Source organism: Schistocerca cancellata, chromosome 4 (genome assembly GCF_023864275.1).
Source record: "Schistocerca cancellata isolate TAMUIC-IGC-003103 chromosome 4, iqSchCanc2.1, whole genome shotgun sequence".
Classification (NCBI taxonomy): domain Eukaryota; kingdom Metazoa; phylum Arthropoda; class Insecta; order Orthoptera; family Acrididae; genus Schistocerca; species Schistocerca cancellata.
This window is the reverse complement of record NC_064629.1, coordinates 539,263,426-539,278,226: the sequence shown is the minus strand read 5'-3', so window position 1 is coordinate 539,278,226 and position 14,801 is coordinate 539,263,426. Positions and strand designations below refer to the sequence as shown.

The 14,801-nt window shown below is 39.7% G+C and overlaps 1 protein-coding gene across 1 annotated transcript in view; it reads right to left on the bottom strand.

Moving 5' to 3' along the window:
* The window catches only part of LOC126183377 (protein unc-79 homolog), an 852,060-nt gene that overhangs the window by 226,952 nt on the left and 610,307 nt on the right, over window positions 1–14,801 (bottom strand). The window lies entirely within an intron of this gene.

Genomic DNA, 14,801 nt, shown 5'->3' with positions numbered 1-14,801 from the left:
TCACTCAAAAGCAGATATATAATCCTCTTTTTGCAATTAGAGCTCTAAACTACCTACAAATGTGTTGTGCATCCAATTTTTGTGTTAGAGACCTTGGAATAAAAGTGTGGTCTGTGGTAAGTAGCGATAGAAAAGTTGATTCAAATGTATTTGTAAAGATGTTTCTACTTACAAAGATTCAGATATTAGCGCCAGTAATGGGAATTCAGGTGACTGATGCTACTGATAAAATGGGTAGTGCTATTAAGCACAGGGGGCTGCTTCCTGCCATGTTTCCTTCTTGAAGGTATGAACAAGATCTGCTCTAAGCCTGGAAGTCTAATTGACAACCGTCTCAAAAAATATGAAGGAAAAATTTGCTCTGAAAGGTATGCAGTGAGTTTTATACACTCCTGGAAATGGAAAAAAGAACACATTGACACCGGTGTGTCAGACCCACCATACTTGCTCCGGACACTGCGAGAGGGCTGTACAAGCAATGCTCACACGCACGGCACAGCGGACACACCAGGAACCGCGGTGTTGGCCGTCGAATGGCGCTAGCTGTGCAGCATTTGTGCACCGCCGCCGTCAGTGTCAGCCAGTTTGCCGTGGCATACGGAGCTCCATCGCAGTCTTTACCACTGGTAGCATGCCGCGACAGCGTGGACGTGAACCGTATGTGCAGTTGACGGACTTTGAGCGAGGGCATATAGTGGGCATGCGGGAGGCCGGGTGGACGTACCGCCAAATTGCTCAACACGTGGGGCGTGAGGTCTTCACAGTACATCGATGTTGTCGCCAGTGGTTGGCGGAAGGTGCACGTGCCCGTCGACCTGGGACCGGACCGCAGCGACGCACGGATGCACGCCAAGACCATAGGATCCTATGCAGTGCCGTAGGGGACCGCACTGCCACTTCCCAGCAAATTAGGGACACTGTTGCTCCTGGGGTATCGGCGAGGACCATTCGCAACCATCTCCATGAAGCTGGGCTACGGTCCCGCACACCGTTAGGCCGTCTTCCGCTCACGCCCCAACATCGTGCAGCCCGCCTCCAGTGGTGTAGCGACAGGCGTGAATGGAGGGACGAATGGAGACGCGTCGTCTTCAGCGATGAGAGTCGCTTCTGCCTTGGTGCCAATGATGGTCGTATGCGTGTTTGGTGCCGTGCAGGTGAGCGCCACAATCAGGACTGCATACGACCGAGGCACACAGGGCCAACACCCGGCATCATGGTGTGGGGAGCGATCTCCTACACTGGCCGTACACCACTGGTGATCATCGAGGGGACACTGAATAGTGCACGGTACATCCAAACCGTCATCGAACCCATCGTTCTACCATTCCTAGACCGGCAAGGGAACTTGCTGTTCCAACAGGACAATGCATGTCCGCATGTATGCCGTGCCACCCAACGTGCTCTAGAAGGTGTAAGTCAACTACCCTGGCCAGCAAGATCTCCGGATCTGTCCCCCATTGAGCATGTTTGGGACTGGATGAAGCGTCGTCTCACGCGGTCTGCACGTCCAGCACAAACGCTGGTCCAACTGAGGTGCCAGGTGGAAATGGCATGGCAAGCCATTCCACAGGACTACATCCAGCATCTCTACGATCATCTCCATGGGAGAATAGCAGCCTGCATTGCTGCGAAAGGTGGATATACACTGCACTAGTACCGACATTGTGCATGCTCTGTTGCCTGTGTCTATGTGCCTGTGGTTCTGTCAGTGTGATCATGTGATGTATCTGACCCCAGGAATGTGTCAATAAAGTTTCCCCTTCCTGGGACAATGAATTCACGGTGTTCTTATTTCAATTTCCAGGAGTGTATATGGGAAAGAAAGAACAGACATCACTTTTATTGGACAGTTGTATGAAGTAATGAGTATGACAACTGAATAACCAATTCAATATTTTAGTTATCAAGGCTTTGAGAACATTGACTTCAGCTGAGTCCTTGAAGAGGAGAACAAGAATAACAATGAAGACATTTTCAAGAAAGCAGACCAGTTTATGGGAATCACTGCATATCATAATAATGAATTCAAGTCCATATTAATGGAATGTGGGGAACCAGGTGTGCTAGAGAGCATTAAAGATCATACTTATTTCTGTGAAGGTTGTATCCAATCATGCTGTAACATATGGGACCATCAAAACAATGACTCAATACATGCCTGAAAGGGATACTGTCAAACAGTTGGTAATCCACTGCAATAATCCTCTTGTAGTGGTGTACAAATGACATGATGTCTTGTGTTCACAGTCTTAAGATGTACAAAAATGTGCATAGAGAAATTAGTCCTTGCAGACCATTGATCAGTTCTTACATTAGTTGATCATTCTAGGCCTTGGTTCAATTTTCACTCACCACTTCAGTCTATAGACATAAAATCATATCTGGATGAGACCAGTAAAATCTCTGAAATTGTGTTGTTTCATATGTATAAGTACCTGCCCCTGGGTTTCAGGCTGGATTCCCCAATACCTGAGGTGCTATTCCAGAACATAGAGAGCATCGACAATTCTATTTGTGTGTAAATGGGGAATTTGGGTCAAAGAGGGAGGCATGACAGCATAATCTGTGCACTTGTGTGAACCACTGTGTCAAGGTGGCTTAGTGGCTAATGCACCTGCTTAGCAAGTGGGCAGGTTCAATTCCCAGCTTTGGTACAAATTTTCACTTGCCACTTCAGCCTATATACAGGGTGATTATAATTAAACTTTCAAAATGCTGTAGAAATAACAGCACGGGTCGGAATGACATCAAATTGCATTGGAATATTGTCAGAGAAGGGGGAAGGACAAAATAGTGTGAAAATTGATCAACAGATGGCGCTGAATGTTCATGCGCATCACACATTTAAGTTAGTATAAACATGCCAGGTACATGACTTTTCGTCCGTAGCTCATAGTCATGCGGTAGCGTTCTTACTTCCCGCGCCCGTGTTCTCGGGTTCAATTCCCGGTGGGGTCAGGGATTTTCTCTGCCTCGTGATGACTGGGTGTTGTGTGATGTCCTTAGGTTAGTTAGGTTTAAGTAGTTCTAAGTTCTAGCAGACTGATGACCATATATTTTAAGTCCCATAGCGCTCAGAACCATTTGCAGATGACTTTTCCTACTTTCACATCTGTGAGCTTCGCCATGACTGTCTCAATGCAGGATTGTGCTCTGCTTGTAAAGATGTATTACAAGACTGATGACTGTGCACACATCACTCTGCAGAAGTTGTGGACACTGAAGGGTTTGAAAAAAGACATTGGTCCAATGACTGCTGTGGGTCTGGAAAAAATGATTTGGAAATTCGAAAAGATGGGTTATTTTGGTGTGCAACCTGGTAGAGGGAGGAAACAAATTGATTCAACATCCGTGGAAGCAGTGGTCACAGCAGTGCAGGAGGAGAAGAGTGGTGGTGTGCAAACTTGTAGTGCATGGAGAATTGCCCGAACATTGGACATACCTGTGAGCATGGTGCATAAAATCCTATGAAACATCATTCTTTGCTCTCCATACAAAATTACCCTTGTGCACAAGTTGCTTCCTGATGACCTGCCAGCAAGGTAGACCTTTGCTTTAGAAGTTCTTGCTCACATGGAAGTGGAAAATGATTGGCCATGGAAGATTTTGTGGATAGACAAAGTCCATTTCCATCTGACAGGATATGTTAATAAACAGAATTGTCAAATATGAGCAACAGAAAATCCACACGCAAATTGACCAGTTCCACTCCATCCCAAAAAGGTCACTGTGTGATGTGGTTTTATGACATTATTTATCATAAGGCCATATTTTTTGGAAGATACAGGTGCTTCCAGTCCTGTTACCCGTACTGTCACTGTTAAGTGTTACGAGTGTCTTCTGTGCAACCACGTCATTACAGCTCTCCAGCAGTTTGGACATGTTGACGGATCACTTTTATGCAAGATGGTGTACTACCACACATTATAATCCAGTTAAGCAACTGCTGAAATGCCATTTCGGAAATGCTAGAATTATCAGCCGCCAGTTCCCTACAGCCTGGCTGTTCTGATCACCTGATCTTAATCAATGTGACTTCTGGCTTTGGGGCTATCTGAAAAGATGTTGTGTTCAGTGTTCTGATTGCAACTTAGCTGCACTGAAGGCATGCACTGTGCAACACCTTCTGAACATGACCCTGGAAACACTTCAATCAGTTCTGGAAAATGCTGTTTCTTGATTTCAACTTGTTGCAAGAAACGGTGGACAGCATATTGAACATGTTTTGCGCCAGTCACATGGAAATTAATAATCTGATTCGAGTGTGATTGGTCCTTTTTATTCAGTTCTTGGCCTCAGAACAACTAAAAACCAATGTCACTGATGCTTCTTATGTGGTTTTCGGCCTTAGGACAGTTAAAAACCGATGTGATTGATTTTTTTAGGCAGTTTTTGGCCTCAGGACAATTAAAAACCTATTTTTGCTATCCAATGTGATATGACCTTGACATGGTGGAGATTAGTGAATTTAAAAAAAATTGAAGAATGCTGAAGATTAGATGGGTAGATCACATAACTAATGAGGAGGTATTGAATAGCATTGGGGAGAAGAGGAGCTTGTGGTACAACTTGACTAGAAGAAGGGATCGGTTGGTAGGATATGTTCTGAGACATCGAGGGATCACCAATTTAGTATTGGAGAGCAGTCTGGAGGGTAAAAATCATAGAGGGAGGCCAAGAGATGAATACACTAAGCAGATTCAGAAGGATGTAGGCTGCAGTAGGTACCGGGAGATGAAGTAGCTTGCACAGGATAGAGTAGCATGGAGAACTGCATCAAGCCAGTCTCAGGACTGAAGACCACAACAACAACATAAATAAAAAATAGATTAAAAAATAGAGCTACTGACAGTATGAACAGAAGGAAACTATGGGCCATTTTGACTAAGGCTGGATATCCTCTTCATCTTTTTGAGGCTATAAAAAGTTTATACATGGATACAAAAATTGTAATAAATGTTGGTAGTAATAAAACTGAAGAAATCACTACCAATAAGGGACTTAAAAAAGGCTAATCTTATTTAATACACACATATAAATGATTTGATTAAGAAGGGACATAAATCTGGATGTGCACATTAATAGAAATAAATATGTTAATATCCTTATACTTGCAGATTCTGTTACAGTTTTGCAAGCAAGCAACAAAAACTGCAAAAAGCATTGTATAAACTACATCAATTAGAGTAAAGAAAATATAGCCTTTGAATATCATGGGAAACACCACATACACAGAAAAATAATAATAGATAATACACCACTTGAGCAGGTCTCCAATTTTGATTTCTCAGGATATGATGCAAGCTATGACATGGACAAACACTTAGAAAATAAGATTAACAATTGTCAGTCAATATGCAGAATAATAAATAAAACATTCCAGAAGAAAATACGGGAGGAAACAAAATTAAAATTTTATAAAAAAAATTTCTGTGTGGTAGTGAGTCACGGATCGTTAAAAAACATGATAGAAATAAACTGCAAACAGTAAAAATGACATTTCTTAGGAAAGTGTGAGGTGCTGCGAGGGAATAATTTTTTACAGAGAAAATACCTCATTAGTATGAACAAAAGAGTGTTGAGTATTTTAGAAAGTTAACAAAGGCATTACTAAGCATACAGATTTTTATGAGACTTCTTGTGTGTTCTGTCTCAAGTATCTATAGAGTTATTACAAGCAGAATAAAAGAAGACTGGAGAATTTCATAAGCTATCATATTTGCCAGTAGAACTGCACTCAGGGGAGTTCTTTGGATTGGAAATGTAATCTTTGGTTTGTGAAAATACAGCATCTATATAAACTTGAATTCTTATGATTACATTATTATGGCCCTTTTTTGAGATCTATGTGGGAGAAAGCTGTATATAGCTTGATGCTTCTTGGAATGTAAGTTTTTCTTAACTTTAAGAGTAAATATATTCATAACACAGAATGCTCCTTTGTAGCACCTGCCAATGGAGCTAAATTAGTATCTCTGTCCTACTAACAGGCTTGAGAAGGGAACTGATGATGAATCTTACTGCTCTTCTTTGAATGTTCTCTATCACCTCTATTAATCTTACTTGGTTTGTGTTTCATATTGACAAACAGTTCTCACAAATAGTTGTAAAGAGGATTCAGTAATTTACATGCTTCAAGAATAAATTATATTCCTTAGAATACCTCCAATGTATCTTAATCTGATATCTGGTGTTCCTATAAGTATTTCTATATAGCCATATGACTGTAAGCTACTTCAAAAGAGGGTGAGCTTTTGCAAGAGGAAGCATGGAAGTAGACTGCATCCACAGCAATCTGGATTTCAGTGTGTTCCAGGCCTGGCACTGGGATATTTCCTTGTTCTACATGACAAGGACTGATGGCTTGGAATGAATGTGGATGGCTGAACTACCATAACTGCCACTTTTTCTAGCTGTGAAATGACTGGCTGTGACTAGGCCTGATACCACCATAAGTTGAACTGGTACCTTCCAGCCAGGGGCCATCTGGTGGATGACTATTATTAAAGAAGGCACCGAATGAAAATGACGAGTGCAATAGCTTCATAAGTAAAATGAAAAATTACGATGGAAAGTGCATAATGTGTGAGAAAATCAGTACTTATTGTGATAATACTTGTCTGCAGTGCTATATTATTAAAAAAGTTGATAAAAGAAGAAACACGAACACTGAAAAATACAAAGATGAACTAGTGTGTGCAGCATCAATGACCAACATTGAACAAGAAAATGGGGCATCTTCCCATTGTTATTGTGAAAAACGCGCCGAAAAAGGAATAATGTGTCTTAAATGTGAAACAGTTTACCACTATAAGCGTGCAAATGTAAGTTCAAAACGAAAGACTTGATACTGTTTTAATTGCAGTTAAGACTAAATGCACGAAAATTTACAGAGCAAAGATGATATTATAGCATTTCTATTAATTGAAATTCGTGGGTTAAAACTAAAAAACGATGAACTTAAGCAACAAAAACAACAATGCAAATCTCCATTGTACAGTGATGTGGTAACAGAAAATTTGAGTAGTAAAAATACAGGTGACAGGACCAATAAACATTGTCGAAAATGCCAGAAAGCTGTGAGAAGTGGTGTTGAGTGCATGGAATGCGGAAACATATTTCATTTTCGATGTGGAAATGTAGATCCATCACTAAAGGGACAGAAGTTAATCATAAAAAACTGGGACTGTGGTGAATGTAGGTTGAAAACTATTAGGCGTAAAGTATGTAACATAGTTTATTTATATATTTATTTGTTTTGACCCTCTGAAGTGTACACCATACAGAAATGCACATTGTCATATAGGACAGGTCAATTGTTACATATTAGGCATTTATAAGAAGAGGTACATGTCTATGAATCTATAAAATGATTACATATTTATATCAAATGTGCAATGTAGTTAGGTCTCATATTTATTCTGTACCATAATTTAGCATTTGTACCAATAAAACTTACATTCACAGGCCTCACCTTCAGCCCCACTCCCAGATTCAACCAAACAGCCCTAAAAAATAGATATATTACATTCACTTACGTTAGATAAGGTCAATAGTTTTGGATCCATTATCTGATGTTTTTGTTGTGTAGTTACTCATAGCAGTTCCTTAAAGCAGGTTGTTTTCGAGGAATTCCTGTATGCTGTAGAGGCAGTGTTTAATTAGGAGTGCCCATAGTTTTACTTTAAAATCCTGATTATAGTGGACCTGAAGATAATGAAGTTCACACACTCACATTTCAAGCCAAAAATACGAAGCAGAACAACATGGATTGTGGCACAAAAAGTGCAGATGTATTTAAATCATTGAATAAAAACCACAGCAAAAAATCTTGCAGCACCCCAAATTTGATGGTGCCTCTTTTGAAATTGAATAAAACAAACAATGTATCAAATGCAACAGATAAAGAACAGGATGGAACACAGTGTCAAGAAATGTGAAGAGAAAAAACAACACACATCGGAATCTACTCTGATGGTTTTGGAAAATGGATGGCTACAAAAATGCAGACCCTGACAACTCAAAAAAAAAAAAAAAAAACATTATAACTGAAAGCATACTGAAACCTGGAGCAAGATTCAACCAGATCATCACCAACACTGAAGATTGCAGTAATTTGTCAAGGAGTGATTTTGCAGTTCTTATAGGTGGTTCAAATGATGTATACCATAATGAAACAGCTGCAGCAACAACAGCTCTGAAGACAACAGTGGGCAGGTTAACAAACACAAATGTTATATTATTTAAAATACCTCATTGTTACAATTTAATTGAAACATCATGTGTAAACAGGGAAATAACTAAAGCTAACAAGTATTTTGAAACAATTTACAAATAGTTCAAAAATATAATGCTTTTAGTTATTAAGGACTGTATCAGTTGTAGCCATGAACCCTCTGACAATTGTAACTACTCAAGAACTTGTCATACAAGACATTGTCAAGGCCTAAGTGGAATAGGAAAGACACTGCTGCCCCAAAAAATACTTAGTATGGTAAATAACAAATTATCTTGTATCACCAATTTGGAACATATGTCTCAAAACTCAGAACCAGATCGGGGAAACATGTAAGACTGACCAATCCTGAAATATGTCAGACTTGGTCAAAACCTGAGGGGGTCACTAAGGTGAGCTGTGCACCAAATCTAGGTGGCTTAACTTTACTGTATCATAATGTACAAGAACTAGGCAACAAAATGAGTGAGCTGGAAGTCATTTTGAACTGTAATATTAAGGAGGTTTCTGTGCTGTGTATCAATTAGCTCTGGCTTTGGGGCACTCAGATTTGTGCAGCAAATACACCAGATTTTGACTTAATAAGTAGCTTTTGCAGGGACACTTATAAATGTGGAGGTGTATGCATTTAGGTTAGAAGTAATGTTAAATCTAAAGAGGTAAAACTTAGCAAGATGAAGTGTGCAGAAAAAGATTTTGAATGTTGTATTGGTGAACTTACAGTCTGTCAGACTATCATTGCTTGCATCTATAGGTCTCCATCAGGTGACTTTACCCAGTTCTTATATTAGATAGATGATCTTTTAAATGAATTGAGAGGTAGGTCACAATGCACAATAGTTCTTGGTGACTTTAACATTAATTTTAACAAAAGTAATAAGAACAAGGTACAATTATTAAATCTGTTCAACACATACAACATGCAACCTACTGTGCAGGAAATTATGATATGGGGATTGGTCTGTAAGAACACTTGATCAGATATTTACCAACAAACAAAGCTGTGAGTACAATATTGAAGTAACAGATACAGGCTCTTCTGACCATATGGCTTTAAAAATGATGATAAGAAATGAGAACAATAACAAATGAACAGTCACTGAAAAATATGTACAAAGAAGACTTATTAATGCAAACAACATAATCGTATTTAATAGTTTGCTAAAAAGGGTGCAGTGGGGCATAGAACAAACTGATGATGCAGACAAAAAGTATGGCAGTTTTCTCACTGATTATAAATATTGCTATGATGTAGCATTTCCATTAAAAGGAATTAAAGTCAGTCAGAAGAGAAACACATGGGTAACACAAGGGAGTAAAAAATCAGCAATCACCCTTAGAAACCTAAGCAAACATGCTAAAATAAATACAACAATAAAACCATACAACAGGAAATGTAGAAGGGTCTATAGGAAAGTTTTACAGGCAGCAAACATGATTCATACATTAACAAGTGAAGCAATAAATCAAAATCGATTTGGAAGTTTATAAACAATATGCTTTCAGTATGCCCAGTAACAGAATGTGAAGTTAGAAATGCTATTAATTAACTAAAAAATAAAATGTCTTGTGGTACTGATGGAATTCCAGACAAGGTAATCAAACATAGTTCTACCAGTAAAGATAGTCACCTAACTGACATTATTAATACTTCTTTCATGACAGGGGCGTTCCCATCAAAACTAAAACTCTCCATAATAAAGCCACTTCACAAAAAGGATAGTACAGCTCACATGAATAATTATAGGCCAGTGTTATTATTGTCAGGTTTCTCTAAAGTAATTGAAAGAGTGATGTATGAAAGGCTACCTGACTTCATGAATAAAAATAAAATGCTGACTAATGCTCAAAATGGGTTTAGAAAGAAGAGATCCATAGAAACAGCAGTCTTCCAATTCATGAAAATGGTCCTAAATGCCTTGGAAAAGAACGAATTAAGCTGTGGGATATTCTTAGATTTATCTAAAGCGTTTGATCTAATCAGCCATGACTTATTGTTTATGAAACTAAAATTTTATGGGGTCCGGGGACTTGCCTTCAAATGGTTCAAGTCTTGTCTCTCTGATAGACAACAGAAAGTACAAATATGTCATGAAGGCAAAGAGTGTCTTTCAGATTTTTTAAAAAAAAAAAAAAAAAAAGAAAAAAAAAAAAAACAACCCTACTTATGGTGTGCCACAGGGTTCTGTGTTAGGCCCTCTGTTGTTTTTGGTGTATATAAATGATTTGCCAAACCATCTGACAATTGCAGAAATGGTGATGTTTGTTGATGACACTGGCATTTTTATAAAAGGGAACACTGAGGATAATCTACAGCAGCGTGTCTCTAGGACAATAAATGAGACAGGAAAATGGTTTAGCGACAGTAATATTAAAAGCAAAGCTAGAAAAAGCTGAGTTAGGAAACTATGTTATTGCACATGCTTCATATGCAAAATTCCTAGGGATATGAGTGGATGAGCACATGAGATGGGAAAAGTATCTAGACGTTTTGAATAAAAAGCTAAGTAAATGCTGCTATGTGCTAAGAATGCTTTGGGAATGTTGCAACACTGAATCACTGCTGTGTGCCCATTATTCTTAATGAACAGTTTGCTTAGATATGCTGTGATCTTTCGGGGAAATACAGGTGTGGCAAAACAAGCTTTCAAACTTCAAAAAAGGGCTATTAGAATAATGAAAGGGGTTCTCTGTAGAGTGTCATGCAGGGAAATATTGAAAGAATTTAAAATAATGACTATTCCTAGGTTATACATCTATGAATATGTCTGCTTTCTGAAAACTCACCAGGAATTTTCAATATTGAATAATCAGGTTCATAACCATGAAACAAGGAACAGAGATGATCTTGACAGAGACACCCACAAAGGAGTGCTCTACCAAAAAAGGATAAACTACCAGCCCAAAATACCTTTTAGTGCATTGCCTTCTACAATAAAGAAAATTAAAGAATTTCATAAATTCCCTTTTTACTAACATTTAGTTTTTATAACATTGAAGAATATCTGAAGATGGGAAAGTAATATTATTTATATATACTGATATGAAATACTTATATTTATTATCCAAGCTTTTGTAACAAATTAAATATAAGAAATTATATTGTAATTTACTACAGCCATACAATGTATATTGTTAACAGATGAATAAAGAGATTGAATTGAGTTGAACTGAACTGACTTCTACCAACTTCAGTGTGCCTACCTGAGGGCCCTGGTTCACACCTGAACCTTACAAGCTTCCAATCCGCTGCCTGCCTGTGAACACACACTCTCCTACCACAGCTGTGCCCGTGCAGGCTGCTGTCACTGCCACCTACAATGAGGTCCTTGGTTCAACTCACAGTACTAGAGTGCTTCCTGCACTGGGTGATCACACTGTGTAGCTGCACCACCCAGTGCAGGAAGCACTCTAGTACTGTGAGTTGAACCAAGGACCTCACTGTAGGTGGCAGTTCTGTGGAGTCTGTCATAGTAGCATGCTACTATTTTGCCTGATGATGTTCCAATCTACTGCCAGAATGCTGAGTAAATAACCTTGCCTCAGCTGCTACCCACTAGACGGGGTGGTGCCGTGTGCTGGCTGTTACCTAAGGTCATTTGCTGGCCTGAGCATCTTTCCCAACTGAGACCAGCCAGCATCTTCGGGTGCTGCTGCTTCCTGGCAACACCATGACTGATGTAGCATTTGCTCAGAATAAATATAATTTACTGTTTTTATCAATTTGTCGGAAATCCACCTGGCTCTGTGTACCTACATGGTGCTAACTGACACTTAACACCATCTGCATTGACATGGGTCTTCCTACTTACTCCAGCCATCCTGAAGCCTTCTCTATTGATGTAAAGTGCTATCACTGTGGACATGCAGGTGACATGCAAAATGAGTGTTGCCAACCACAATGTGGAAAAGTGGGACACCAGGAGCAAGATTAAGGGAATAATGGGTGTAATAGTGAAAGGTGAAATATGTTACGATAATACAAAATGTATGTAGAGGTGGAGTGTTGTTTGATTAGTATAGTGAACAGAAGAGGAGATAAAGTCTTACTAGATGTTGGTGCTCAGGTGTCTGTGGTGAGTCTGAGCCTCTTGGGGATGAACCAGTTAAATCCTCCACATTATAAGCGGTGTCCACATCAGACTCACTGAGCTGTGCAACACCTTGCAACACACAAACACATGCTACAGAGCAGTGCAAAACCATGCAGAACTGTGCAGAAAAGAGCAGAGTGTTTGTAGATGCACAGCAATGTTCCAGTGTGTCCATGCACACATAAGTAAAAATGGAAAACGAGAAACACCATTCTTTGTTCTGTGTACTAACATGTTCATATCTGATTTCTTGTATACAGGGTGGTGAAAACTATTGGCATTCACATACTCATCAGTGTGCATTGATTTCCTGGGAACTGAGTGTTCCATTCAACTAAAACATCAAAGAACAGGAGCTTACTATACCTCTCCATCTCAATAGTAAATTTAATGTTGAAATGGGCACTGTTCATGTGATTGAAGGTCTTCTGCAGTGCATTTTTCACCATGAGAACACTTCAGGAAGGTGTCATCAACATACTGTAGGAAGCAAGGGGGAAGCGATTTCACAGAAATGAGACCCTGCTCCTTACAGTGTTCCACAAAGAAGTTCGTGATGGCGAGACAAGGGATCCCATCACTGTGCCATATGTAATCTCACAATATTTTTCACCATACAAGAAGTATGTTCTTGTTATGATGTGAGGGAACAACTTGATGATCTCAGATGGAAATTGTTGGATCAAAATATCCACTGTGTCTTTTACTGGCACCCTCATAAACAGTGACACTAAGTCCAGACTAACCATTATTTCACTTTGGCCTATATTTATTTTCTTGACTGTCTCAACAGATGTCTGTGAGCTAACAACATGCTATTCACAATGTCCTTGTGTGGGTGATATAACCCTGCCAGATGTTCTGATAATCTGTAGGTGGGCATACTGTTTGCACTAAAAAAGAGCAAAGGAACCCAGTCCTCATGCATCTTCAGCAATCTATAATAGCTTGGAAGTCTGGTGGCACAGGGTATTAACTTCTTCATCACCTTGTGTGGTATACCAGAGATTTTTAATAACTTCCCTCCCCTTTGTCATATCACGACTAAGCTTCTGGTATGTGTCAACCTCTAATAAATTTAGTGGATTCAGGTGGTAGTGTTCAGTGTTCAGAACCACAGTGGCATTTCCTTTATGGACTGGCAAGACAACCAAGTTCTCATTGTCACATAATAAGTGTAAGTCTTTCTAATATTACATTTAGATGGCTTACATTTCTACAGGATACTGCTGGAACTTAGTCTATGTCCTCAGCTGCATCATGCAAGAAATGTCTAATGCACTGCTGTATTCCCCTAACAATATCTAATATTGGCAAACATCACAGGATGGGAGAAAAAGTTGTTCTGTCATTTCCTACTGTGACAAATACTATGAGATGATGTATGGAACAGTGATGAGATTTCCACTGTTTTCTGCTCCCATGAACCTCTTCAAGGAGCACTTTGAGGAACAGGCTCTCAAATCTGAAATGTTGCATCCATCTTGTTGCTTACAGTACACTGATGACACCTACATGATTAGTCACTGATTTATTTCATTCCAAATATGGACAAACAAGCTATTAAGTAGGTGGTCATAATTGTTTTGGCTCATCAGTGTAGTTCCTCTGGTGATCAGGCGTCTGGTGGAGTCATCTTGTCGTAAAATTTCAGTAAGTTTCATACCAATCTTTTTCAGGTGAAGTGTCTGGATGCTGAGTTCTGAATATCTACACTGTTCAACAAAATCAAAGGATCATGTTTTTGAAACCCCATAATTGTCTCCCATTGCAACACATAACTTTGAAATTTGGCTCAAAAGTGCCTACAATTTTCCTCTGTAATGGTGAAAAAATGTCGGACCCTCGGGCTTGGCGCCGCTTTAGACAGCAAGGTGTTGATACTTTCGAAATAAAGTCCAGAGCTCAGAAGTTCATGTGAGCTGTTTTGAGTTAATGATGTTACATTGCCACCAGATTTCACCACAATTCTGCTTAACACCACTGTCGTAGTGTCACAGGATGGGAAGGTTGTCGTACTCCCTCTTACCCGCATTGTGCCACTTCTTTGGACTCCTCTGTGATTCAGGTCAGAACTGTGACATCCAGTGTTAAAATCATGTGATTTTCTTATGGGTGGCAGAGGAAAACATTTCACACACACCGAAGCTCAAAATTGACACGAAAAGGCCTGATGGGGTGGCATAAGAGATGTCAATGGAACCATCTCTTCCCTTGGGACATTACTTCCCACAAATTTCGTGGTCCAAAATGACAGTTTCCAGTTTGATGGGTGACAAGATGACAATGTTGACACCGTTTGGCATTGATGCCACATTCTGGGCGTTTCCACCCTACTCTAAGAACATTGTGGGCCTGCAACCCCATTGAACATGATCTGAACCCCTCGGAGCGTAGTGTAGCAGCAAATGGTGTTTCTGTTCTTTTCACTTCTGTGGTGTGATGATGGTGAGAGGGGAGAGGGGGGAGGG